This window comes from Columba livia, chromosome 1 (genome assembly GCF_036013475.1).
Source record: "Columba livia isolate bColLiv1 breed racing homer chromosome 1, bColLiv1.pat.W.v2, whole genome shotgun sequence".
NCBI classification, from domain to species: Eukaryota; Metazoa; Chordata; class Aves; order Columbiformes; family Columbidae; genus Columba; species Columba livia.
The window spans coordinates 201,159,443-201,184,610 of NC_088602.1; the positions used below are offsets into that span (position 1 = coordinate 201,159,443).

Below are 25,168 nucleotides of genomic sequence, written 5' to 3' on the forward strand. Positions count from 1 at the left end.
GCCTCACTGCCCAGGGAAGTGCTTGAGTCACCAGCCCTGGAGGAGTTTAAAATACATGTAGATGTGATGTTGAGGGATGTGGTTAAGAGGTGCACTTGGCAGTGTTGGTTAACAGTTGGACTTGATGATCTTAAAGGTCTTTTCCAACCAAAACTATTCAATGATACTGTATCAGCTGCCTTATATTATTTTTTTTTTGGTTTCTCAATAGTTTCCAAATAGATCTTCTCCCAAAACATTTTTATATAATGCATCCTTTTATCTTCTCCCTCAAAGTGATTTTTTAATGAATTAACAATGAGAACACTGCAAAGATCTTTTTCTAAACTTTCCAAGACATTGTGCAGCAAGGTCAGGTTTCTTCACTCGCTGCTTTCTGAATGCCCACAGTACCTCGATGTTATTTAAATGGATGATTTCAGACTTTTATTAGGCATCTTCATATCAATTCCCACTTCCATTTTCTTTTGCTAAAAGTGACTAAATTTAATAAAAAAATGTTTGTTTAACAGTATTTCTGGTTAATTCCATAATGTCATCTGAAGTATGCTGTAATAACTCCTGACACTGTTTACATATTTTTCAAGAACAGAGTAATTGCTTGGTATCTCCCTAGGTCAGTCTCTGTTCTTTTTTTTCTCTTTCAAATATCAAATCTTTTTTTTTCTGACACATAGGATTTATGGGAGATAATTTTCACAGATTCAGAGGCTGCCCCTTTAGAGCTTTAAACTGTATGTTGTCCAGAGCTGCACATGTACACACTATCCAAGTCTAACTAAATATACTTGGTTATGCTTCTTTGGGGATTTGCAAAGGTGACAGTTTGATAACTACTTGGGGATAATGAAGTTCAACTGTTTTGAGGTTGGGGAATATGGATTTTGGCTGATGAAAATTGAGTAGTCATCTTTTCCATTAACCAACAGTCTTCAAGATACACCTCAAAATATTGAAATCAATATAGCTGGAATTTACATTTAGTCTTGCAGGATGTTGCTTGAATACGTCTTTTTTTAAGTTTTGCTACTGTAGGCCCTGTACTCTCCTCTTTTTATCCTATTTTACTATTACTTTGACATTTTCCAAGTACAGAAGCTGAAGCCTTTTGCGTGCCTCCACTGCTGTGATAATGTGCTGTTAACTCTTTTCCCTACTTCCTCCCTTTTTCCCATTTCTTATACTTTTCTCTGTACAGTCTTTTGAGACACTCATCTTTCAGACATGTGCAACTGTAAGCTCTACCCTTTTTAAAATCTTATTGACTATTAAAATCTGCATGATAAATGTGGCCTTTAGGACAAATTTATAAATCCAGAGAAAGAAAATGGATATAGAACAACAACAAAAAAAAAGGGTTGTCTTTATTGATCAGTCATACAAGGAGCATGATTTCTTAATGATTTCTGCCATAACAGCACATTCATATAAGAAAAGCCTCTTGAATTTTGTACTACAAAAAAATCCAAATTCTACTGTACGGCCATTAAGTCTTCAATTAAGTCTATCCAGGTAGGATTTTAGTCTGCTAAAGTTCCTGCCACATTTTCTGTGTGGAATTTTACTTTCAAGAGAAATATTTTGATACGTAAATTAATTACTAGATTCAGACTCAAATTGCAAGCGGATCAGATGAGATGCCATTTTAACAGTTCGCTACTAATCTCATTATATTTACAACCTTTTTGTTAAAAAAGTCAACCTCCGTGTTCTCTTGACTGGACTTCGTAGCCAGATATCAGCCTTGATCCATGAGAGACTGTCATGAATTTAGCAGCAGCAGCACAGTAGAAGAAGAATTGCCAGGACCACTGCGTGCCTAAGGAAGATGACAAGCTGAGAGTGAATAAATCCAGAACCAGGTACCAGAACACTAGTTTTATGATCAACTGTCTTCCAGTGTAAATGGAGCAGAGTGCTGCTTCTTCCTTTTATTTATCTGTGGAGAAAAGGTGCTTAATCTTTCCAGTTGCTGAAAGACAAGGAGAGGTTTCAGAGCAAATGTGGTAGCTTGAATGGGAATCTCTATGTTTAGTAACATCTGTATCATTCTGTTCCTGCTAGGGCCATTAATTTTATTCTCTGCAAGGGAAAGCTTATGTCATGTAAATACAGTTTGTAGTGTTTTGGTTTTTTTTAATGTTTGTTATGATGGAATTGGAGAGGATAAACATTTATATATAATACAGATACTAGTCTATGAAATGTATTTACGTAGTGCCTACTCCTTTAAAATCTCAGTGCATTATGATCTGAAATTAATTCAGCATCCCTCTGTCTTAAAAGGTGACAACCCCTTGCCGTTCAGGAGACTCAAGGAAATCAAGTGCCAGTCTAAGGATGCAGAAAAAGCACTTGGTTCTTGGATCTCTGCAGATTCAGGCTGTTGTCATTACCCGCTTTCTTGTGGACAGAGAGGAGAAATATGTCCTGACAGCGCAAAGAAGTACATTGGCTTTTTGTCATGATGCCTGCTGTCAGAGCTGGGCGAGAGCAGTAGCTCAGAAATTCAGCTTTATGTCACACGCTAGTTCAGGAATGAATTGTATCTGCCAGCTTCCTTTACTAGCTAAGTTGTACTGCAAATGCACCGAGGACACAGCCAAGGTTTGTCCCGCCTCACACCTCCACTGGGTTACGTCCCTTGTGCAGGAGAAGTGAGCAGCACAGGGAAGGACACAGAGCCCACTGCAGCAGCAAACCCACAGTCTGCCTGGATGGAGTTAGACAACATCTACAAGAGGTGACAGAAAACATTAAAAAGAAGGAAGAAGAAAGGGAGAGACAGCTAGTGACATCCTCCAGCAAGTATTTTGGAATGCCTCCAGCCATCCTTCAAAGGCGGTCACGTGTATGCCAGATGCTTTGCAGTTGCTCCTCACAGCTGGGCTGGGATGGCTCTCCAGCAACACTAACAACACCTTCACCATATCTGGGACTGACACTTGGCTCTTGAAAGACTTCAGAATTACAGTGGGGCTGGGGGCCACTAAAATTGATACTTTTTATCAATGCCAGACAGCAGAGATGGAAACAGCTAACTGAGGGAGTCAGCCCAAGCCTTGCCCATGCTGTTGATTTCTGGTGGGTATTTCAGCCCCTCCAGTCGTCAGGCTGACACTTCAACAAGTGGTGAAAGTCTCATGATGAAAACCATTATAACCTGGGGACTGTTTACAAAGTGCTATGTTTTAGCATGTCCCCCTAAGCCAAACTGTATCAACACTGCTCCAAAAGAGATCCTCTTTGGGGCTTTCGTTGGAACTAAGAATAGAAAAATCTCTGACACCTCTTTAAAAAGTTGAATGTGCAATACCAAAAGCTAACATGTAAAGTGCAGTGAACACAAAGCTGTGCTGTCTTGGCACCCTTTTTCAGCTGTCCTTTGAGAGCTATGCAGTTCTGGGTTGCAAGGGCTGAAGTCCTTATACAAGCCGTAAACTGGGAGAAATACATTCACTGTGTGTTGCCTGCTACAACATAATCACATACAGGGAGCAAATCTACCACAAAGGATGTGTATAAGAAGCAGTATTTATGTCACTGTATGATTAGTGTTAAGAAATTGACTTCGTAATGTTAAAAAAAAATAAAAACAGACATATAAACAGTGAGAGTATGAAAGTTACTCATATTTTTATCATTAGATTCCTAGCAGTTCCAGAAAACTAGATTACATTCCTTAATTAAACAACCCAAGATTAGTTTGAGCACATGTGATTCATAATCTTACAAACCTCTGTTTAAAAAGACTAATTGCAAAACTGGGACTGTCAAGCTGTTGCACTGCCAGGTGGCAACAGTCTCCTAGCACGCATGCCTTTAATTCTACTCATGGTTACTTAGTCCCCACTAAAAGGTATGTAAACAATATATATCTGTGTTCGGACAAGCCAGGGTGGGAAACCCTCAGTCAGTGCCCCACTAAGCACTTTGCAGAGCTACAACTCCGGCATATGTACTTTCCCCTTAAGAGGATCAGGCTACTTGAGGATTTGCCACTCCTGTGCTTCGGCCACCAAGGGATTAATTCTTGAACTAGAAATGGGATGACTGCGGTCAGGGAAGTTTGCAAGCAGGGCAATCAATATAAAGGCTATAAATGGCTTAAGGTGCATGGCTACTCAGGACAAAGAGCACTTTCCTGCAGGGTTCTCGGCTTCCTTTCACTGATAGGAGCACAGCACATTAAGCTAATACACATGTATTTCCGTTTGTTCTGAATTTCTATCTACAGCTGATGGATTTACAGCTGCCATGGCATTCACATTTCAGTTTACCATCATATCCTGCAGACACTAGTTTCCCCAGGACAGAGCCAAGCAGGCATCAATTACAACTGATGCCTGCATTTCTAGCAAAGTCTTCCCTGAAAAACAGACAAGTTCTTTCCTGAAAGGCTTTTGCCTGAGAAGCCCAGAGTTTACACTGTATTTGAGATTTCATGGCCTATAGGAATGAAGACGCACAGGAGAAAGCTACAAACCTATACCAGACCTGCTATGCCTTTTGCAACTTATGTCTTATATACCACTGACATCGTCTCTGCTGGGACAGCTGTTGGATCCGTACTGGCTCTCCCAGGCCTGGAGAGCAGGATGGTACAGGTGTAGCCATTTTTTGCTGCAATAAGGGATATTTGGGTCGATCCTGCCCTCTGACCACTGTTTGGTGAAAAATGTTATGCAAACATACATCATTGTCACAGAATTAAGTTAAATGTTCTAAATAAATTTGGAGGCAAGTACTCCAAGCTCAAGGTCTACATAGTGTTTGCAAAAAGCCTACAGAAACAGACTCTCTCAGAGCACACAGCTCTCTGTTGTTTTCTCTTGACAGGGGTTATAGTTTCAATTTGTAGGAACTGTTTTCCTGAAGTACCAGTTCTTTGATTTTGTTAGTGGAGAAGGATGGAAAGGAAAACAGGAGGCACATGTCCAACCTACAGGTTCTGAGATCCTTTTTGGATTTACAATCCAAAACTACAAATGACAGAAAAGATGATACTATGCAATTGCCACGGCTTAGGTTTGCACTCAGACATGAGGATCACAGTTCTTCCTTGCTTCTTATAATAAAACTGCCATCCTGCCCATCTGTTTTCTGAACCTTTTACTGTGACAGCACTGAATTTGGTTTCTTCCATGAAGCACTTACCATGAAGAATCTTATTTCACGGAACACAAACCCAAAACATCGCTGAACTAAGAGTATGGGAATAATGCTTCATAAGAGGATTTTGTTCACCTTTACCTTTAAAAGCAGCAACTAGAATTTGAAAATGAGGACAAATATTACTTTCACTCTAACAAATAAAATATTTTATGTCCCTCACAAGGTCTGAAATTGCTTAAATGCAAATTCCAGTAGTATAAGTACTATTGAGCAAGAGTAAAGCTTTTAAAAACTATCCAGACCTTTGAAAAGCAAATACTTGGTTTGCTTAAGGGACTACCACACATCTTGAGAGGATAATTCCTATGTGTCACATAAGATACAAGATCTCCATTATTTATACAGCTAGTTGTTAGTCACAAGTCTGTTTTGAAAACAGTGAAGGGCTCCTTCTCTCTGTGGGAAGATCATAAGTGATTGTGCTTTTTTTGAGATTTCCACCTCCTATCTGTAATTGGGCTGTCTGAAAATGCCCGAGGTTTGTGCATCATCCAGCCTGACTGCTTTTGCCAGGCACCCATGACTCGCACAGAGAGGGGAGACAAAACCTGATATGTGCGCATACAAGACTACGTACCATTTCAGAAACTACTTCGGCAACTATTTCAACATAAATTATTAAGTCTACTTCTGGAGTTCCTCCTCCCATTATTTGGACAAACATACATTTGTACCACTATCAGCACTGCAAACCACCCCTACCTAATGCTACAGACACCCTGGGGTTCTTTTTGTTCCATATATTTCCACTTCAACCACAATATTACCAAGCATGTAACGTGACCGGTGATTCTATTTTTATTAAGAATCTTAGTAATTCTTCTCACAAAGTACTCTTGTATCCTCTTGGTAACCTTCTTAAATCTTTAATCCAGTTATAGGCATTATTTCTTATACTCACCTTCATCCCACTAAATAGGTAGATAGATGGATAGAGAGATCAAGAGATCAATAGATAGCTAGATAGACAGACAAAGGTTTTTATTTGGAAGGTAGTTTCCAAATCTCACAATCTAAATGCATTTTTTTTTCCTTATCTTTTACTAAGAGCTATTTTAGTATGAATTTTCCTGAGCAAACACTATTTTTTGCTTCATGCAACTTTATGATGTAAGATACAAAAATGGACATATTTTCACATAATCCCAATATGGACCTGATTTAATGCCTGTGGAGGTTGATGGAAAAAACATCTGACCCATTTTTTTTATTCTGTTTAGAAAAAATATCTAGACTATGGAAACACAAAGGTGAAGATAGAGTACATGGATTCTATGCTGGATAAAAGGTGAAGAAGAACCATGCAACCATACAGCCACAACACCACTCCTGTATGTTGTGACTAAAGCACAACTACCACCTATTCTGACTAATAAAGACCAGGCTGGTAAAATAAATTCAGTAGAAAAGTTCTTTCCATTGTTTCCATTCTGCAAACAATGGCAGACAGAATCGAGCCAGGTCTCAAGCCAACTAGAAGAGACATAGTACTGGAGGACTGAGAAGAGAATAAATTTCGAATTATTAGATGCACAAGCATTCTTCCTTCTAGCCTGGTGGTTCATAACTCAGCAGAGATACATTTGCCCACCACAATAGTAGCTGTTTGCAGCTAAAGCTGTGCTCAGGTACCTGCATTATCGGCTTATGGCAATTCCGGTTTGCTCCTTTGATAAGCCACAGCCAGATCACACAAGTTCACACTGAAGAATATTCAGTTTCTCTTGGACCCAGAAACTCAAGCTTATAACCAAAAACAGTAGGCTTCAGAGGGTTCAGATTCATTAGAGACAGTTTGAATTTTCAAGTATAAAGCTTGAGACCATCTGTATCAAGAAACTTAGACCTATCCCTGTATTCCACACTTGAGAACACATCCTTTTCTTGGAAACATCCTCCACCTTACACCAATATTCCTTTTCTAAGGCCCGTCCTGCTATTTTTACCTAGTGACCCTCTCACTTCTTTCTGCAGGTTTGAATCACTCTCCACCAACCACCTAAGTAGACATCCCAGACCTGGCAGAAGCTTGCGATGTATTATACCAATTTAAAAACAGTAAAAAAAAAAAGAAAAAGAAATAGGGGAACAGGTTGTTTCTCATGTCTCAGAACAGGGAGAACAGGTTACCAAAAATAACACCTTACATAAGCAAAACAAACCCATGCTATATTTTGCTACAGAATTTTTCACAACCAGACGGGCCACATGTAACCACTACAACTATCATGAAAAAAGTACTACTGCCTTTCTGAACCACATGAAGGCACTGACTTCACTTGCATTCCTCTGTTTACCACAATCTTCAATATCCTACAAGTGTATAACAATCATAAAACAGAAAAATCAAAGCAAATCAATATCAAAAAGGTTCTTCATCACATGCAACTCCTCACAATTAAATACTGAATTTTAGGATCTCTTTCACTGCAGACTGTGAAAAATTTCTATGAATATTAATGTTAACTGGCAACAACAAAGAGAAAGAATTTGAGATGCCTGCCTATGGACTAACACGTGTATTTTGCCTTTAATGTACTGTTGCTGTTCTTTTTTTTTTTTTTCCAAATATCCTAATTAGAACTGTTTGCATTGGTAACATTAAATTTGGCCAATTAATATTTAAGAATCAATGTTGTGTTGACCTCAACAGAAGCATCAATAAAGGTACATCATGAAAAATATTACTCTGTGTTTAAAATAATTTTATTGAGCACTGTAAACATTCAGTAGCAGGGCAACTGCATTTCTTACCATGTGCCTAATTTCTGTGTATAGCAAATAAACCCCAGCTAACTGGTAAACTTGCAGCTAAGTGTCTTCTCTTGAGGAAAAAACTTGTAGGAAATTGTACAGTTATTTGTGTTTGAAAGTGTGTTCCTTATCTGAAAACCGAAGACTGTACTTACACCTAGTGTCAGTGTTTTCCCCAATGAGATACTGCAGTGTTAACTAAACTGCTAAAATATGGGAGTTCTTTAAAGAGCATTTTTCTCTCCTTTCCATCACAAGAGCCATCCCTGACAATTATCATTTCTAAGACATGCTTGCTTATGGAATTCTTCATACTATAGGATAGCCTGGTTTGCTGATAATTTTAAAGAAAGCTTGTAATTTAATAAATTTATAAACTTTTAAAAGAAACACCCTTATGGAGCTTAGTTGGTTAAGAGAAATGCTAAATCTGTGCTTGCTGATTGCTGAAGCCAACTGACGGGTGGCTTCTATATTTAGGATCCTCCTTACACCTGTCAAGAGACAGAGAGAGACAGCCAGCGAAAAAGAAAGTGTGTGCAGCAGAGCAAGCAATCCAGAGACCCATCTCTTGTAGCAAGGAGCTAAAAATAGAGGCAACAAAGAGCAATACAGAAAACAGAGTAAAATCTTATTATTTGTATTACCCCGCCGCTCTGTGACAGGCTGTCAGTGAGCGCTCCAAGCACGGTATGGACCTCATTAGTTCTAAGCGACTCTGGCTTCCTGTGGGAAGCCACAGTGCTACCTAAAGCTGGATACAGTCCAACTGTGTCAAACCTGTGCTCCTCAGGTGTGTCCCCTTCCCTGCAGCTCCTTAGCTGAAAGCACGAGGCCTTTGTGGCAACATTTTTGTTCCAAAGTGAACTCCGGAGAATATTCATCCCTGTGTTTAGCAATGTCACTGGGAATGGCCTTTCTGGCTTTGATTGGCATCTGTCTGAGTCCAGGCTTCTCTTTGTTTGCTAATCTGGCAGCATTTCTTTCTATAGTGATGGTTCATAGATACACATGCAAAAGTAGGAAAAGAAAAATCTGGTAGGTTTGCTTCAGATTCCTTTGTTTTAAAGAGAACAGAGTCCTGCATTTCCAATGGAAGGGCATCCAGCTCTACCAGGAGCTTGCTTTCAACACAGGGATGCTGCTTTCCTCCCACCGCAGGTGCACCGCTCCTTTCAGATTTTCTATCTCCCAATAAGCAGAAATATTTGGGTTTATACGGACTAAAGACAGAAATAGCACTGCTGGGGAAGTAAGGAAAATCATGCTATTTAAATTTACACACACATCTTTCTAAATGCTACATGGCAATTCCTAAACAAAGAAACCAAATTTCACTCCACCTTCCCTGACTCATATCATAGCAATCCAAGTAACCTTTTAAACAGTATCTGATTCACCACCAGATTCCCTGCATTCTTTTTCAGAAAAAGAAACCAAATGGCCTTTAAGTATTCCCCAGTGTTCAACAACCTATATCTATTGCTGGCCAAGCTCAATTTAACTTTCAATAACTACTACTTTCTCAGAAAGCAAACAAGCAAGTCTTTTTTCCCCATCGATAGCAGATTAAATGCATTTTATTTGTCAAAATGTAATGATGTGGATGTTCAGTTGAGAGAAAATGCTCAGTATTTGTGAAAGATGTTAAATACTCATAAATGTGGATGTCTCAGTTTGGACAGAAAGCACAGAGAGCAGCTGCACAAATACCTCTGAATCTTCTCAAAAATATCCCTAATTGTTTGTCTACCAGCTAGTTTTAACCACTAGTCAGTAGTTACTCTTAGCTCATCTCTGAGTATACGCAGCTGATGTTTATGTAGATATTAACTTTAACTATACAGAGGTAACAGGCAAATGAATATAAGAACATGTGGAAGATATATTCAGCTCAATAAAGAACTAAAGTCAAGCAGAGGAAATTTCTATATCATCAACCCATGCACGCAGTAGTTCTATTTACCTCAGTGCCACAGAAATAACTTCAAAATGTATAAGGCAGAATTACAGCTTTACTGATGTCAACATGAATTTTGTGATCTAGATCCATGCATTTTCCTCATAGTTTAAAAGACAGAGGATTAAATGATTCGATACTTGCTGGAAATTGGATCCAAAGCAAATTGTTGTGCTTGGTGTGGTGCAGAGTGGTGATGATGTGCATAGTGCAGACCCGTTAGCTAAGGCAAATGTAACCCTGTGATAAGGTCACACAGTTACTAGCAGTTTATAAAATTACTTTATAAATTTAGGTTTGAAGTATAACTTATATTTTTGAAAACCTGAGGTGGTTTCTTTTGTTTGAATGTCATGTAGATTAATATTCAATGATTTTTAATTCTACAGTTACAGAATATCCTACTAGACATTACCATGTGTCATAATGGGAAAGTATAATAGTGCTGTAGAGTATCAATAATGCTAGCATACAGAAAAAAGGCAAAGTACACGCTACTCCCATCCAAACCAAGGCAATCTCAGTGTACTCATACAAAGGATCTCAGCCTGAACAGCTGTCAGATATTCGTTAAAGATACAAAAATTTAAGTCTCTTAACTGACCACGGTCTGAAGACAGAATGGGGCCATACTAGGTGTACTGTAATAAACTAATGCATCTAGCTCCTATAATAAGCTAACTGTGCCTAGTCTTACATATTTTTTATTTGTTGCCTAACTGGACTGTCCAGAAATATTCGTATGCAAAATTATCTGCAGGATAAGAACAATAAGAGAGACCTGCAAAGTGTTATGAAGTCCTAAAGGGTGGCAACACACATTTACAAAAGAATAAGAGACTTGTACTAAGTATTGGGCAAACCACTATTCTGTCCTATCCATCATGAATGGTGCCACCTATAGCAGAGGTTATGCCATTCTCTTGGGTTCTAAACCATAAAACAATTTAATGTCTGCCTACATTACATGTCTGTCCTACATTGATAACAGCAACAAACTTATAGGAGAAAAAATAATAGAAGGGATTTGGCTTGCATCATGTTAGAGGTATACACACATTAGTATACATAATATTACCACTGCCATTATTTGTTCCCTGACAGGCATTATCAGAGAAAACCCTTAGGAGATAAACTATATTGCTTCATCATTGCTAGGGATGCTGTTTCCATGCCACACTTTCTGTCTAAGGATCTTTGTCTCATAAGCTTTTGTCATAGAATCATAGAACAGTTTGGGTTGGAAGGGACCTCCAAAGATCATGTAGTCCGCCCCCATCTGCCATGAGCAGGGACATCTTCACCCAGGTCAGGTTGCTCAGAGCCCTGTCCAGCCTGGCCTGGGATGTCTCCAGGGAATGTGTTGTATTGGAGTCATTTAGTGGTAACTCCTTCAGATGAGCCAGATGATGCAGTACTTGATCCAAAAACTGAACGTCAAATTCTACAGAAGAAATGTTATCTTGAGCATCATATTATGACACCATTCCATACTTACACCTTCAAAGCGGACTTAAAAATGACTTTTTTTTTGTTGGTTGGGGTCTTTTGGTTTGTTTGTTTGTTTGTTATTTGCTTTTGTTTCTGTTTTTCTTTTTTAGTAACGTAACAGTTGGAAAGAAAACAGTTGAGCAATGAAAAAATACTTTCTAGCTCTCAAGTAATACAGGAGAGAGAGCTTTTGTTCTTTCAGATTTTTCTTCAGTAGAAGCTTAACAGTTCAGAGGCACCATGGACATGTTCAGAGAATGAATCCACCAGCTACCCAGCGGTGCGATCAAGGCACTGTGTATATTTAATATGCATTTTCCTTACCTTAATTTGCAGGTTAAAGTCTGTGAAGCAGGTGATAGCCTCATCTTTACTGTAATTCTAACAGCAATTTGTAATCAGACTTTTAGTCTGCTCTGATACTTAGTAGCAAAATTCAGCAACTGTACACTGTATTACATTTTGAAAGCATAGTCCAAACAATTATCTATGCCCTTTTAAAGATACAGAGATGAAAGAGAAAACTAGATAAGAACAGAAAAAAACAAACCCTGAAACTCCTGTTTTATTTTTGCAAATAAACAGCTCAGACACTTTAATTCAGCCCTAGCTTACAACTTTGAAGCCATGTGAATTCAAACCATGCCTAGTTTTGAGATGCACAGAATGAGCTTTTCTTCTAAAAAAAAGTAAGCGTAGCAATGATAAGGGATTACATCTGTATGGAGGCAGACAAATCGTGGTGAATTACTTCAGTTGAGAGAAAAATCAGGTGGCCATTAAACTGCTGGTTTCAAAGCTCCTGAGAATTTTTTTTTACTGTATCATTTCAGCATAATTTCAGACTCTCAGAGAACTATACAAATAATGTAGAATAACAATAGTTCACTGTAAATAGCCCTTATTTTTGCATTGATTTTGTTTAGATAGACTTTGAGTGCTAAAAAGATTGTGTAATTGCACCATTATGAAAATAGACAGCATTACCCGCCAAGAAAACCTTCATTAGCTCATTATCCAATTTTCTCAGGTGAAAGAAATGTCGCATGGAGGGTGTGTGTCCATTGCAAATCACATAGTAACAAACCACAAACTGGAATCTATCTAAATTGAAGCTGAATTAGAAGCTTTATTTCACACCAAACAAAACTTGAACCTCATGCAGTCTTTATTTGTCTATCATATACTTGATTAAGGGCTTTGGACTAAAACATACCTATGATACAGCAGGTTAAAAAAAGGGGAGGGGTATTTCATTACTTTGCAGATATTGTAGGGGTGTTTCACTGTAGCTAATGAAGAACTAGTTTATTTTAAGCAGTTTTTGAATGAGTCATTTTACAGACAATCCCATTTGCAGCTTATCTATATGGCCATTAAAAAAGCCTTAAATAAATTTTGTCCAAATACATGTCATTAAGTGTCAATATATGAAACTTTGATCTCGTATACCAGAAATCTAAAATTTCAGGTATAGGTGAAACCTTTTAAATTTGGGTATGGTCGCTCCCATAATCACAAGATCAAATATAGAGCTAGACACACAAGCATGAGTTTCTTATACATGCAGGTAACTAAAACAGCCTGTATTTCCATGGTATACTGCTGACAATTCCTGTTTGTTAATTTTTAGGACAAACCCCAGCTAGGACATAATTCCTGTTCAGCAAGGAGCTGTACAATTATTGAAGTTGCGTAGCATAAAACCCACAAGATCAGGCAGCAATTTCTCTTTTTACAGTGAAACAATATCCTAGCAATAGAAAACATCCGAACATATCTCAAAAACATCTCTTTGCGTAGGTTATCTTTGCCATAGCTTTTGGGTTCAAAGAATAACTTTTGGCTAATAGCTCACGTGCAGTTCTCAGAGGCAGATGCTCCTGCACTCCCTCCCCGGAGTGGAGGTGATTACCGGGTTTTCATTGCCAGAGACTGCAAATGTCCTTTGCAACTTGACCAAAGTTACCCACAAAATCCACCTGTCATGTTATTCTTACATAGAAGGTGCATTTTGAATAATTAGCTATAGAAAAAAAAACCTCTTATTAAGTCAATATCATAAAAGTTGTAAAGTCAAACAACCAAAATTCATCTGCATTTTAATATGTAAGCATAATTCTGCCCTTTCGCATTTATTTCATATCCTCAATGAAACATGTTTCCAGCAGAAAAAATAATGGTTGATTTTGTAACTGAAGACAGGATCACAATGAAGATGTATAAAGACAGCAATTCAAGACCATAAGGCAATTTCAATATCTTACATTTCCTAGTTTTCGAGTGTTTAGCTATATAATTGTATAACTTACTCTTGGATTTTTTTAAAGACTCATCAGCACTTTCTTCTATAAAGAGATTACTCTCATGGATAGTAATGGGACAACTGTAAAGTCGAATACTAGTCACCCAAAAGAAGTAGAGCCCCAGATAATTAGATATGGGGAGCAAAATATCTAATCACAGATATTGAACATGTGCTTGCAAAGGTGAAAGAATCACCACTGAATACAGAAAGGGCTTGCAGTAGCACAGACATCTACAAGAATAACTGAGCATTTTTGTGCAAAACTACCTTGCTGGCCATAAAAGTATTTTATTCTATAAATAAATCTAGTTATGGAAGGAAAAACCTATCAGTAAAATATCTGCAAGCAAAGTATCTTTCTATACATCCACTACAATATTCTTTTCGGCCAGTTGCTAGTTGTATCTCTCACCAGCCATGCAAGAAAGTCTTGGGTGCTTTTAATCCTAATTTTGGAGACTGGGAGAGTGTATCTGTACTAGGAATATTTACGTAGCAGATAAGTAAAGATACCGGCTGAGTGCTTCTAATAGGAAAGCAGTTATCACATCAGAATTCCACCTCGTGACCCCATGAAATACCAACATCATCTTTCATAGTTAACCCAGCTTCACTGTAAGAAAAAATACAGTTTGTCTGTAAATTTCTTGATGAATTTAAATCTAATTGCCTGAACAAAAAATCAAGATTTCATACCGGAAGATCAACAAATTATTTGGTTGTGCATAATGGGGGTTAAATAAATGACTTATATGATTCCTACCATTCCAAATTGCAGTGATGAACTCCAGAATTAAATGCTTAAAAAAATAAATAAAAAAAAAAAAAAGGAAATTTGCAAAAGCCACTTGCAGTTATCCTGCACAATAATAGACATGGCATTATTTTGAGAAGGAAATATTTCTTTCTTACAATTCCATACTTCCATAAAATTGTGTTTGTTCCTAATCTGGGGGAACATTTTTCAATGCCTTCCAGCACATTAAGAAGTTTTTTACATGGACACTTGCTCAGTGGGGCACGGACAATGAAGTGGTGTCAGAGCTTATCATTGAAAAGGGAGACAAATGACCACATCTGATATCACGCATGGTTTCTTTGTGATATACTACTATTCCCCTCTGTATAGCCTAATACGATCATGTATTACATTTTATTTCATGTAATTTTTACAATCAGGCCTTGACAATGATGACTTATTCTGTTGCGATGAAACCTGTATGTGTTTAATCAGAAATTATCTTATGTGGATTTGTCCTTGCACTCAGGATTTAAATGATACAGGACTGATATTCATTTTGCTGAAATTACACTGGTGCAAAGAAGGTTGAAATTGGGTACCTAATCATTTCCAAAGACATTTAGAGTATATCCTGAGACATACTCTTAGTCATACAACAAACTAATTACTCCTTCATGTGTTTCTAATCAGTTCAAAGTGGCTGCAAGGACCAGATTCTGCTTTCAGTTACCACAAAGCTTTTCCCCATAAGGTATACTGAAATCTACTGAAGACCTGTTCCTGCACATACTAGTGATCCTCTCCCAGCTTATATATTTACCTGCATAATCTAAAATATCTTCAAAATAAATGAAAATCTAATCTAAGAAGATACTAAGGAAAGAAAAGTGGCTTGGTGAATAACAAAAGGAGAAAAATATTGGTAAGGACCACACTTACTGTTACTATTTGTGGCAAGCCAAAATGATTATAATAAAAACTATGCTACTCCTACTTGAAATCTTGACAGCCTTGGTGATTACCAGGTAAGCAGTGATTGCTAATGACCATCTTAGGCATGCTACTAGTCCATAAACACAAATAAGTTGATGCTGGACCACCTAAATAGTACTAATAATGTACTTTTATGACCTTTCTTCTCACAGAAGCGGGACAGCTTGCAATATGCAACGCATCTATTCAAGCAGGATGGCAGTGGGGTATCATTCCCATTTTAGAAATGGGAACAGAAGCAACAAAATCAGCAGTAGCCAGTGCTGTAAAAGAAGCCGGTAGAAGAGTAGGTTAATAAACTCAAGTGTCATGAGCCCTTGGTTAGCATTGTCCCCATGTATTGCTTCTATTTTAATTAGAAAGTACAAAACATCCACAGTGCAAGTGTCACATAAACTGGGCATCTACATCTCCAACTGATTTCAATGGTGAGAATAACAATTTTCCATGTGGCAAAGGGGTGTAACCAGCTCGGAGCGCTGGCATGAGTCAGATACGCTGGCTTCTCCTCACAGTACTGTCTGCAGATTTTTGCTGACTCCTCTTAGTTTCTAAAAATGTCATTAAGCTTCTGCTTTACAATCTGTGTACATCTGAGAAGTACAGATCATGGGGATGGAGTTCTTCTAGCTCCCCAGATCTCAAGTTACCAAAAGAAGCAGATTTGATGATGCCTTTTCTACAAAGATTCTATTAAAAAAAAAAAAAATCAAGAACCGGGTAAATCAGGAAAAGTTTGATCATTCAAATTTCTGAGGTAAGATGGGAATATAGGAAACATACATCTTAATAAACAAGGCTTAACAGCTTAACAACATTTTTCAACTACATGGGGCTTCAGAGGCATTAGCTAACAAATTAATCTTGACAATAAACCCTGGCCTGACTAAATGATAAGATACTGCAGTTTCCCATGTTACTGAGAAAAATTAATGTGGAAAACAAAGATACAAAACTTAAGAAATAATGCAAGGGAGTTAAAGGGCAGATATTAATAGAGATATACAATGATAAAGAGTTCAGCCAAGATACATGCAATTCCAGATGTACATCATAGAAAACACAAATAGAGTATTTCTGATTAAATAAAAGTAAATTAAAAAGCCTACTATCTTTTCTATTGCTATTCTTGTTTGTTTGTTTGTTTGTTTTCCAAAATTGGTCCCACTGGATTCGTTTATGAGAAATGTCACAGATCAATAAACAGTTGCTGCATTAGGAAATACACACCCAGCTAACCACCCTAACAAAGGGTACCTTTCCACAGAAGAGGATAGTGCAGGAAAACTCATGGCTCACTTCACTCAAATTCCACCATCTCTCACCACACATTCCTATATGTGTGTCTCTTCACTGTAACCTGTCTTTGAAAAAAATTCTAATGAACTTGTTACATCCATATGTAAAAAGATTAAAATAACATATGAGGCTAACAGAAAATATGAACATTCAATAAATTCTGCAGGAAGCATTCTAAATAGAATCATAGAATTGCTTAGGTTGGAAAAATCCTTTAAGATATCAAATCCAACCATAAACCTAGCACTGCCAAGTCTACCACTCAATCATGTTCCTAAGCACCACAGCTACAGGTCTTTTAAACACTTCCAGTGATGGTGGCTCGACCACTTCCCTGGGCAGCCTGTTCCAACGCCTGACAAACCTTTCTATGAAGGAATTTTTCCTGATATCCAACCAAAATCTCTCCTGCTACAACTTGAGGCTATTACCTCTCATGCTACCACTTGTTACTTGGGAGAAGAGACCAACCCCCTCCATGCTACAACCTCCTTTCAGGTAGTTGTAGACAGCAATAAGGTCTCCCCTCAGCCTCCGGTTCTCCAGGCTGAACACCCACAGTTGCCTCAGTTGCTCCTCATAAGACTTGTGCTCCAGACTCTTCACCAACTTCGTTGCTCTTGTTTAGATATGTTCCAAGCACCTCAGGGAAATACTTACTGAAGAGCAGTATACTAGGAGTTATACTTTAATTCAATTTACTAAAATAAATCAGCCACATAGGGGGAAAAAGAAAAAACAAAAGGCAATATCTACATTAACGTCTGCATGTGAAACCACCACATTTCTGGATTATATTCACAAAAAGGGTATCAACATATCTCACAGGGCACTCAGCGAGTAAAGAGTACTGCTTCTAAGTACAGAGCTGTATGTAGGATCCACAAGATCTGTAGCAAATAGAGTGTTCAAATCCACACTGAGGGAAAATCATAGCTTTGAGGGTTCATTCAGCCATTTACAAACTAAGTCATTTTTCCCACTAGTCCACATCAGAATATCATAAATCAAAACTTGCCTTTTAATGGACAGTTGAACTTATCACTCAACATTTTAACTGATCTAATGGGATATTGGATCTACTCGTGCCAGAGTAAGTTATTCACCTATAAGAGTAGGGAAAGAAATAATAAAACACTAACATTGTAATTCATACTTCTAGTCATCTTTCTTTCATTCTTCTCCTTATTCCTGTACTATTGATAAACACGTTTCTTCCAGCTCAGAGTGCAAAATGTTTTACTTAGTAATCATCAACAGAACAGCCCCTGTGACTTAATTTTCTCCTATCGAAAAAGTTTCAATTTCTAATCAAGAGTAAATACAAGCCAGATGTGGCAAATTTCTACTCATTCCAAGAACAAAGAAAACTTCCCTTTTAGTGGTTTCTTTAAGACTACCTTAGTGCAGAAAGAAAAACGCAGCATGATATCAAAAGTGACAATTGAGAAAAATGGCATGCCTTGATTTAGGCCTTAGCCCTGCCACCCTTGCCCAGAGACCTAATATAACTTTATTTTTATGCCTACTGGAACGAAGATTTAGTCCATGCTTATCAAAACATAATAAACATCCCAGTAAAGATAAGGGAGAGAGAGAGTATGTTGCTGGGAAGTGTTTAAAGCTTTTAGGCCAGCCTAGTGGGGAGCTGTACAGAGGAAACAGGGGCACTTGATTTAAGAAGTTGTTTAGATAAATCAAGTTTATCTTTTCTTCTTTAGATAAAAATTCACATAATTTGTCGACTGTGGACTGTGGACTCAGCAACTCCTTCATGTTCTTATTTACCCCATAAATCAGGTCAAAAGCAAATCAGAATTTAATATAATGGATAAATTTGAGAGTCTTTGCTTGTAGACTTCATCTGAAGCTTTATAAACATGAGGGTTGAAAAAAAGGAGCACTGATCCAATATATAGCTCCATGTTAAAGGTAATGATTACTGTGTAAAATATTAATCTTAGCTCATATTATCCATAGGACACATTCTTCAAAAAGATCCTATTCTTTCCGTATTTATGGCTCTGGAGAAATAGGAGACATTTCAAAAATGAAGAAAATGCTTAAATCTCTATGTAGCAAATCTGTTACAAAGTCAGACTATAGTTCTGGTCCTGACCAGTTCTCAAATGCGAAGGAATGAGAATGTAATTTAAAGAGAGTGAAAAATCCAATAAAACACTTTTATATTAGTCAGCAATATTATGACTTCACATTCATATTTTATGGGTATTTCAGGCCTGCCTCAGATTAAAAAAAAAAAAAAAGTCTGATTTTGAATTACTGTAATTAACTGCAAAAGCTTGCTGATTTGTTGGTGCAAAATAATGTCAGTCTTTCTCATAAACTTGTTAGAATCTTTGTAAATAAATAGCAAAAATTATATAAGGAACAGAAATTCGGCTCTTTGTCAGAGGTTTGCCACTGACATGTAGAGAACAGTGTTGTGACGAGGGACATAAGTGAAAAATCACAGTCCTTTCCCTAAGATCACCAGTGTGACATTACCAAATAGTGAGCCATATTCTTGTCAGAGTGAGCTTGTGAAAGAGGGAGTATATTTCACATTTCACCCTGAAAACCTATTAAGTCTGGCAAGAAAGAAGACATGGAATGTTGAATTTTCCTAGAAACAGCATAGGTCAAAAAATAGTCTGGAAAGCACTACAGAAGAAGAAGGCAAAACCCTCCTGAGCTAAATAACTGCAGGCATACACCATTAAAAAGAGCTGAGATACATTTTGAAAATCTTCACTCTTAAACTGATTATTTTTTTTTCCGAGAATTTCAACAGGATTTTTATTTCAGCAGTATAGTCTGGCCTTAAATTGAGAATATCCATGAACATCACTGAAGTCTGAACTCAGTTGCAAGTGATCTCACTATCAGTGTTACCTGTTTGTACCTTAGTGAGCCGCTCCACACTACTGTGTGCATTACACAGTACTGCTCAACATCCAAATTGTATTCTGCAAACAATATTGATTCCAGTTCTTTTACTGTTGGAAATCAGGAGGGAAAGAATCACAGCACACTCTAGTAGCAATGACCAATTTACTACACTAAGCAATGGCACAACTGATGCAAAATTCAAGTCTTGGTCAGATCCTACAGAAGAGAACATTGCCCAATATATGTTTGAGAGACGTTGAGTGGGATCAGGCTATTTAATAGATGCAACAAGAGAAATAAGCCAGAGCTGTAATCTCAAATGCGAATCATTTAAGTATAGTATTTGTTGATACCTGTCTTGCAGCAGCCGCAGATGGAATGAAAAAGCCAATACAGGAATGAGCTGAGAGTGATCTAAGACACATCACGCAGGTGCTGCCCCGGGATGGGGGCAGAAATGCAGTTATTATTTTGTACTTCTTAAGTTCTGTGTATTTTCAAGGTGCTGGGTATGTTTTGCCTGGACACCGAGGACACTGAACTGTCATTCCTTCTTCCAAGAAGTCTGATTCAGTGTTCATAAAAGACATAAATAAATGATGGCATCTGGCTTTACTGAATTTACTGAATGGTCCAAAAATTTTATTCCAGTGTTATGTTCGGGTAAATCATTTCTGTTAAAGCAGATATTTTAACAGGGCACAAAAAAACAATATTTTCAGTAGTCCATAAGACCAGCTTTTGTCACTAAGGTCTTTAAGCTCTCTAAACACAATGTGCATCCCAAGCATAGAGGGATCAAAAGCCCCTGTATTGCTGCAAAGAAACACAAAACCATCTGGGGCCCAGCTCTGCCTCCACTATGTTCAACAACAGAAAGAACGAGCCATTTTTCTCCTAAACTACTGAAATGCTCCTAAACTGCAACCCCTGTCTCGCTGAGGTTTAAGTCAAACATTGGTCTGGAAGATAATACCACCTTGGGTAAAAGATTCTCATAGAAGGGAAGAATAAAGGCATAAGCCTGTCTGATCACAGTTATCAGTGGGCAACTATAGTCTATTTTGTTTCTTTGTTACAAAAGATTAAAGTAATAATAATTTGACCACGCTTCCATCAATTTAAAATGCTCTGCTAGATAAATATTTTTAAGATCTGTACAACAGGCCTTCTATTTAACAATGAATACATTTCAGTCTAATGTGCTGCCAAGCTCCAGCTCTCTTTCTAGCAGCTGAATTCTTGGATAAAATCATTTTGCAGGGTATGAGCAATGCATTTCTGAAAATAGCATCACTGCAAGATGAAAGATGGCAAGAACCTCTACAATGCTGATTTATTTCCATGGAATTTTGTCTCATATAATCAGGGTATGTTTTGACATTTTCAGCTGAATTTTCATACTTAATAAAACATAAATCTATAGAATTTGTTAATTTTGAGGCCACAATATAAATGTCTAATAGGGAAATAAAAGAAGAAAAACAGTATAAAAAATAATACCCATTCACAATTTACATCTAAAGTATGTAAAACGGGAAAATGCTTTGTGAGATCCCAGTAATTTGCATTTATCACCACCACACGTACAGAGACACTCACAAAAAGAAACCAACACCAATCAACAAGCTGTTTCCCACTTGAAGTATGTTTCTACTAGAGGAATGGATAGGAGCAATACTTTAAAGTATCAGTGAGTGTGTACATCTTGCGTAATGGTCAGTATTCCTACACGTGCTGCTGAGAAAACACTAAGAGGTGATATTGCACCTTCCCAGATTCTAAGTAGATTACACCTTTTGGCTTTCTTGCCAATTCACTGAGAGGAAGGTACACTTCAGCAGATGATTTTTTTCCTAATATGGAAGAATTTTAAATAGACTGGAAAATAACAATTTTCAAATGAGAAAGAGCCTGGTATTTTACAATCCATTAACGCAGCTGTCTTTTCTAATTAACATCAGCAATAAAATTGGCATTCTTCTGTCATAGATTTTATGCTAAAAATGAGATTATAGGTATATGAGAGGTGTCAAAATCTCTAAGCCTGAAAGTAGAAACATGAAAAGAAAACACCATAAATATCTTCTGTCTGCATCTGGTCACTGATTTCATACAGAAAGCGATGCTCTGTACCAAGCCCAGCTACATTCTCAGTAAGACCTACCCTTGTTAGGTCCATGTACAGAAACCAAAAATTATAAATGTCCTGGTTGTGCAAGCCCTAATTCATATGACTCATATAGACTTCCCTGAGTTGTCCCAATGACACCAAAACTGTAAGGATGATTCATGGAAATTAAAAAAATGGGAATACACCACTTCTTTTCTGAAAATTTTCTGCCTGCATACATATGTATATATGTTCCTATGTATATTTATCCTCAGCTGTTTTACGCCAATTTATTTAAGTAGCAGATCTGTCTTGAATATAACATAATTTAATCTCTACATACAGAAGAGGTGGTTGAGGGGGGGAAAGGGATAAACGATAAAGGAAAGAGGGAAAATGAGGGGGAAAGTGGAAATTGGAGAAAATAAAATAAAGCAGACATTAATCTATATCCAGAATGATGTAATTACAGAAAAAATACCACCGATATTGAACGACTTCATCTAAGAATTCACCAAAATTGAAATATCTGTTTTATGTTCTTGGCTGTTTTTTTTCTTGTTTAATCAGTACAGACAGGGTTCTCATCAGGAAGCAGCAGGTACAGCTTTATATCGTACATTACTCACGATCAGTTAAAATATGAACACTGCTAAGACATCTTGTGCCAAAAGCATGCCTAAGAATGACAACTTATCTTTAAACTCAAGGCTATCTGTTTTGATGCAGCATAGATTTTAAAATAATAATAATAATAAAAAAATAAAGTGAGTCCTATGCTGCCTTTATCAGGAAACATACAAACTACATTCACTCAAAGTATTTTTTCTTCTTAAGTCTGTATGGATGCAGATGATAAGTAAATATATATAGCTACAAAGAAAAAAGTGCTTTGCATACTGTGTTAGCAGTAGTGTGGTTGTAGGGACAGGAGTACTATATGCAAGAAGATGGTTATGAAAGTGCAAAATATCTGCTATGCTATGCGTATAATTTTAAATATTTGGAGTTGCTGTGTTAAAAGAGCATGATACCCTGCGCCAACATATAGTAGATGCCTAATACAATGATGCAATGAAAATGATACATTTTAATGAAACCTAAAATGTATCGATCAGTAACTAAGCCTTACAGCTAAAGATCAAGACATAATTACCGCTATACTTAAGTAGTTCATTAAAGAAAAGTCTTCAATATTTGCGGTGAAATATTCCAACATGGGAAGCAAGAAATGCGATTATATCACCTGCTCAGATTTTCAATGAAAAATTAAGGCTCCCATTTTATACAGCATAATCCTGCACTTGAAATTCTCTGGGCATTGCTGGGCAAATATATCAGAGCCTTTTTGCCTTGTCAGACAAGTAAAATTAATCAAATGACTGAGGTTCTGTGAAACAAGCATTACTTAAACCTTCAGCATTTTTTGCTAAAAATGTTTCATACTTGTATACTACTGCATTGGTGATTAGGACTTCTGAATGTTTTAGTAAAAGCACATGCTGAAATATTTACTGATGCAGAAGGAACAGATGACTGAAGGAAAAGTGATTGTACACTAATGAGTTGTTGATGAAATAATGAATTATATAGCCATGAATATGCACATTTTTCATACAACAGCTGGGAAATACTGCTTCCTCAGACCAACATTTTAAGTAAGATAAAAAGATGCTAAAGATAACAGGGAAAAATCACCTTGCTAAGAACATAATATCTGCAAACCTTCAGTTCTTTAATTATTAATATCCTTTCTTTCCTTCATTCTCTTCTCCTGTGTTTTTTCCTATTTTTAATATTCTTAAAATATAAACTATTTCACATTGAGGGCATTTGCGTCACTTCACTTTGTTCTTCCCCATTTGTACTCTATAGTAGGAAACAAAACACTGCTCTCAAGTCTTAAGAAAGAATCCCAAAAATTGTTTTCTCCTTCACCTGTTACATCATTACTTTTTGCAAAGCATCTCTCCCTCCATCAACCTGTTGGGTTGTCTTCTAAATGAACTAAGCCTTATTTGAAATTTGATTTAATTTCAAAGGGGAAACATTACTATGAAGGAAGGACAGACACTATAGATTGTTTCTATAATATTTCAGTGGAGTGATAATGAGAAAAAGGAACGCCAACAGCAAGTAGATTGTGTAGAACATGGAAATGCTATTCACTAACTTCATATTCTGAATTACTCAATCATAAGTATAGTTATAATTAAAGTTATATAGTATATTTCTCTGTTGACATTTTCTATTATCACGATTGGCAGTGAAGATAAATTCTGAAGGCAATTATCAAACATGAACAGAGGGACAAAAACAATTTTAAGGAAAAAACACGTGATGTTTTGCTAAAAAGTGGTCTAGGCTTCTATTTGAAAGTATACAACATTATTTTTATATGTTATTATTTTAATTTCACTAGGTTACATATTTCTTCCTCTTTAAAAAAAAACCTACAAAAATCTATGTAGAAGATAAATTCTAATTAGTTGTGTATGATAACCTTATCAGCTCACTAAGAAACAGTAAATACAGGAGCTCAAACACAAGAAAAGCAGTGACTTAAAAAGCCCTGGCTTTGTATTTTGTCACTCTTGCTTCTACATGGCACAGCTTTACAAACTGCAACACGAGAATATTTTAAAAGATAATTTTCCCTTCAGTGAAAGGCTATATTTATTCAACTTAGAAGATATTAAGTGGTTCTTTTGCACTTATCTTTCTATTCCTTTCATTTAACAGTGCAAGCATCCCTTTGAGTCTTTCATAATGGAACCGATACTCAGAACTGAATCCAATTATACCAAGCTACCAGCAGTACTAATTGGTGAAAATCCATTGCTGGTAATTGCTGTAAACTCATCCTTCTGCACAGGATGAAAGAAGGCAATAAATTGTACCCCGCGTTAAACAACAGGGAAGACTACCCTTAGCACTGTTTTTCTTATGTAAAATGCATTAAAGTGAGTCATCCACTTAAAGTTACCTATTGGTAGCTTTAACCCAAATTCAAGGACTAAGTGCTTCCAAAAAAAAACCCCAAAAGAATATAAAATAATAAGTCGAGGAAGTGAGAAGGAAAAGAAAGCACGGTCATTAGTTTATAGTGTTTCGTTGTGTTTATTTTTTTTCCCCAATCTGTAGGCGAATCTCAGATATGATGTGTTGGCTTATTTTTGCCTTTTATTACATGCTTTCATTCCGTGATCTTTGCACGGCCCTGGGCAACACTTTCACGCCAATAAGTCTGCAGTGCTTTAAAGATCTCTATCTTATGGCCCCGCCAAACAGAGAGCTGCTTGCACCGAGAGCATCCACCTGCTTTCGCGAAGGTGATTTTGGAGAAGTACCCATTTGCAAGGCCAGAGCTGAGCAAAACAGCTCTTCAGTGGTGTTGCTTTAAGCATGTGAAACCCCTCCGGGGTGGCACACGCGTGCGCA

The 25,168-nt window shown here is 37.2% G+C and overlaps 1 protein-coding gene across 12 annotated transcripts in view; it reads right to left on the reverse strand.

Moving 5' to 3' along the window:
- CACNA2D1 (calcium voltage-gated channel auxiliary subunit alpha2delta 1) overlaps positions 1–25,168 on the reverse strand; it is a 394,769-nt gene that overhangs the window by 368,311 nt on the left and 1,290 nt on the right. The gene's annotated exons all lie outside the window — the stretch shown is intronic.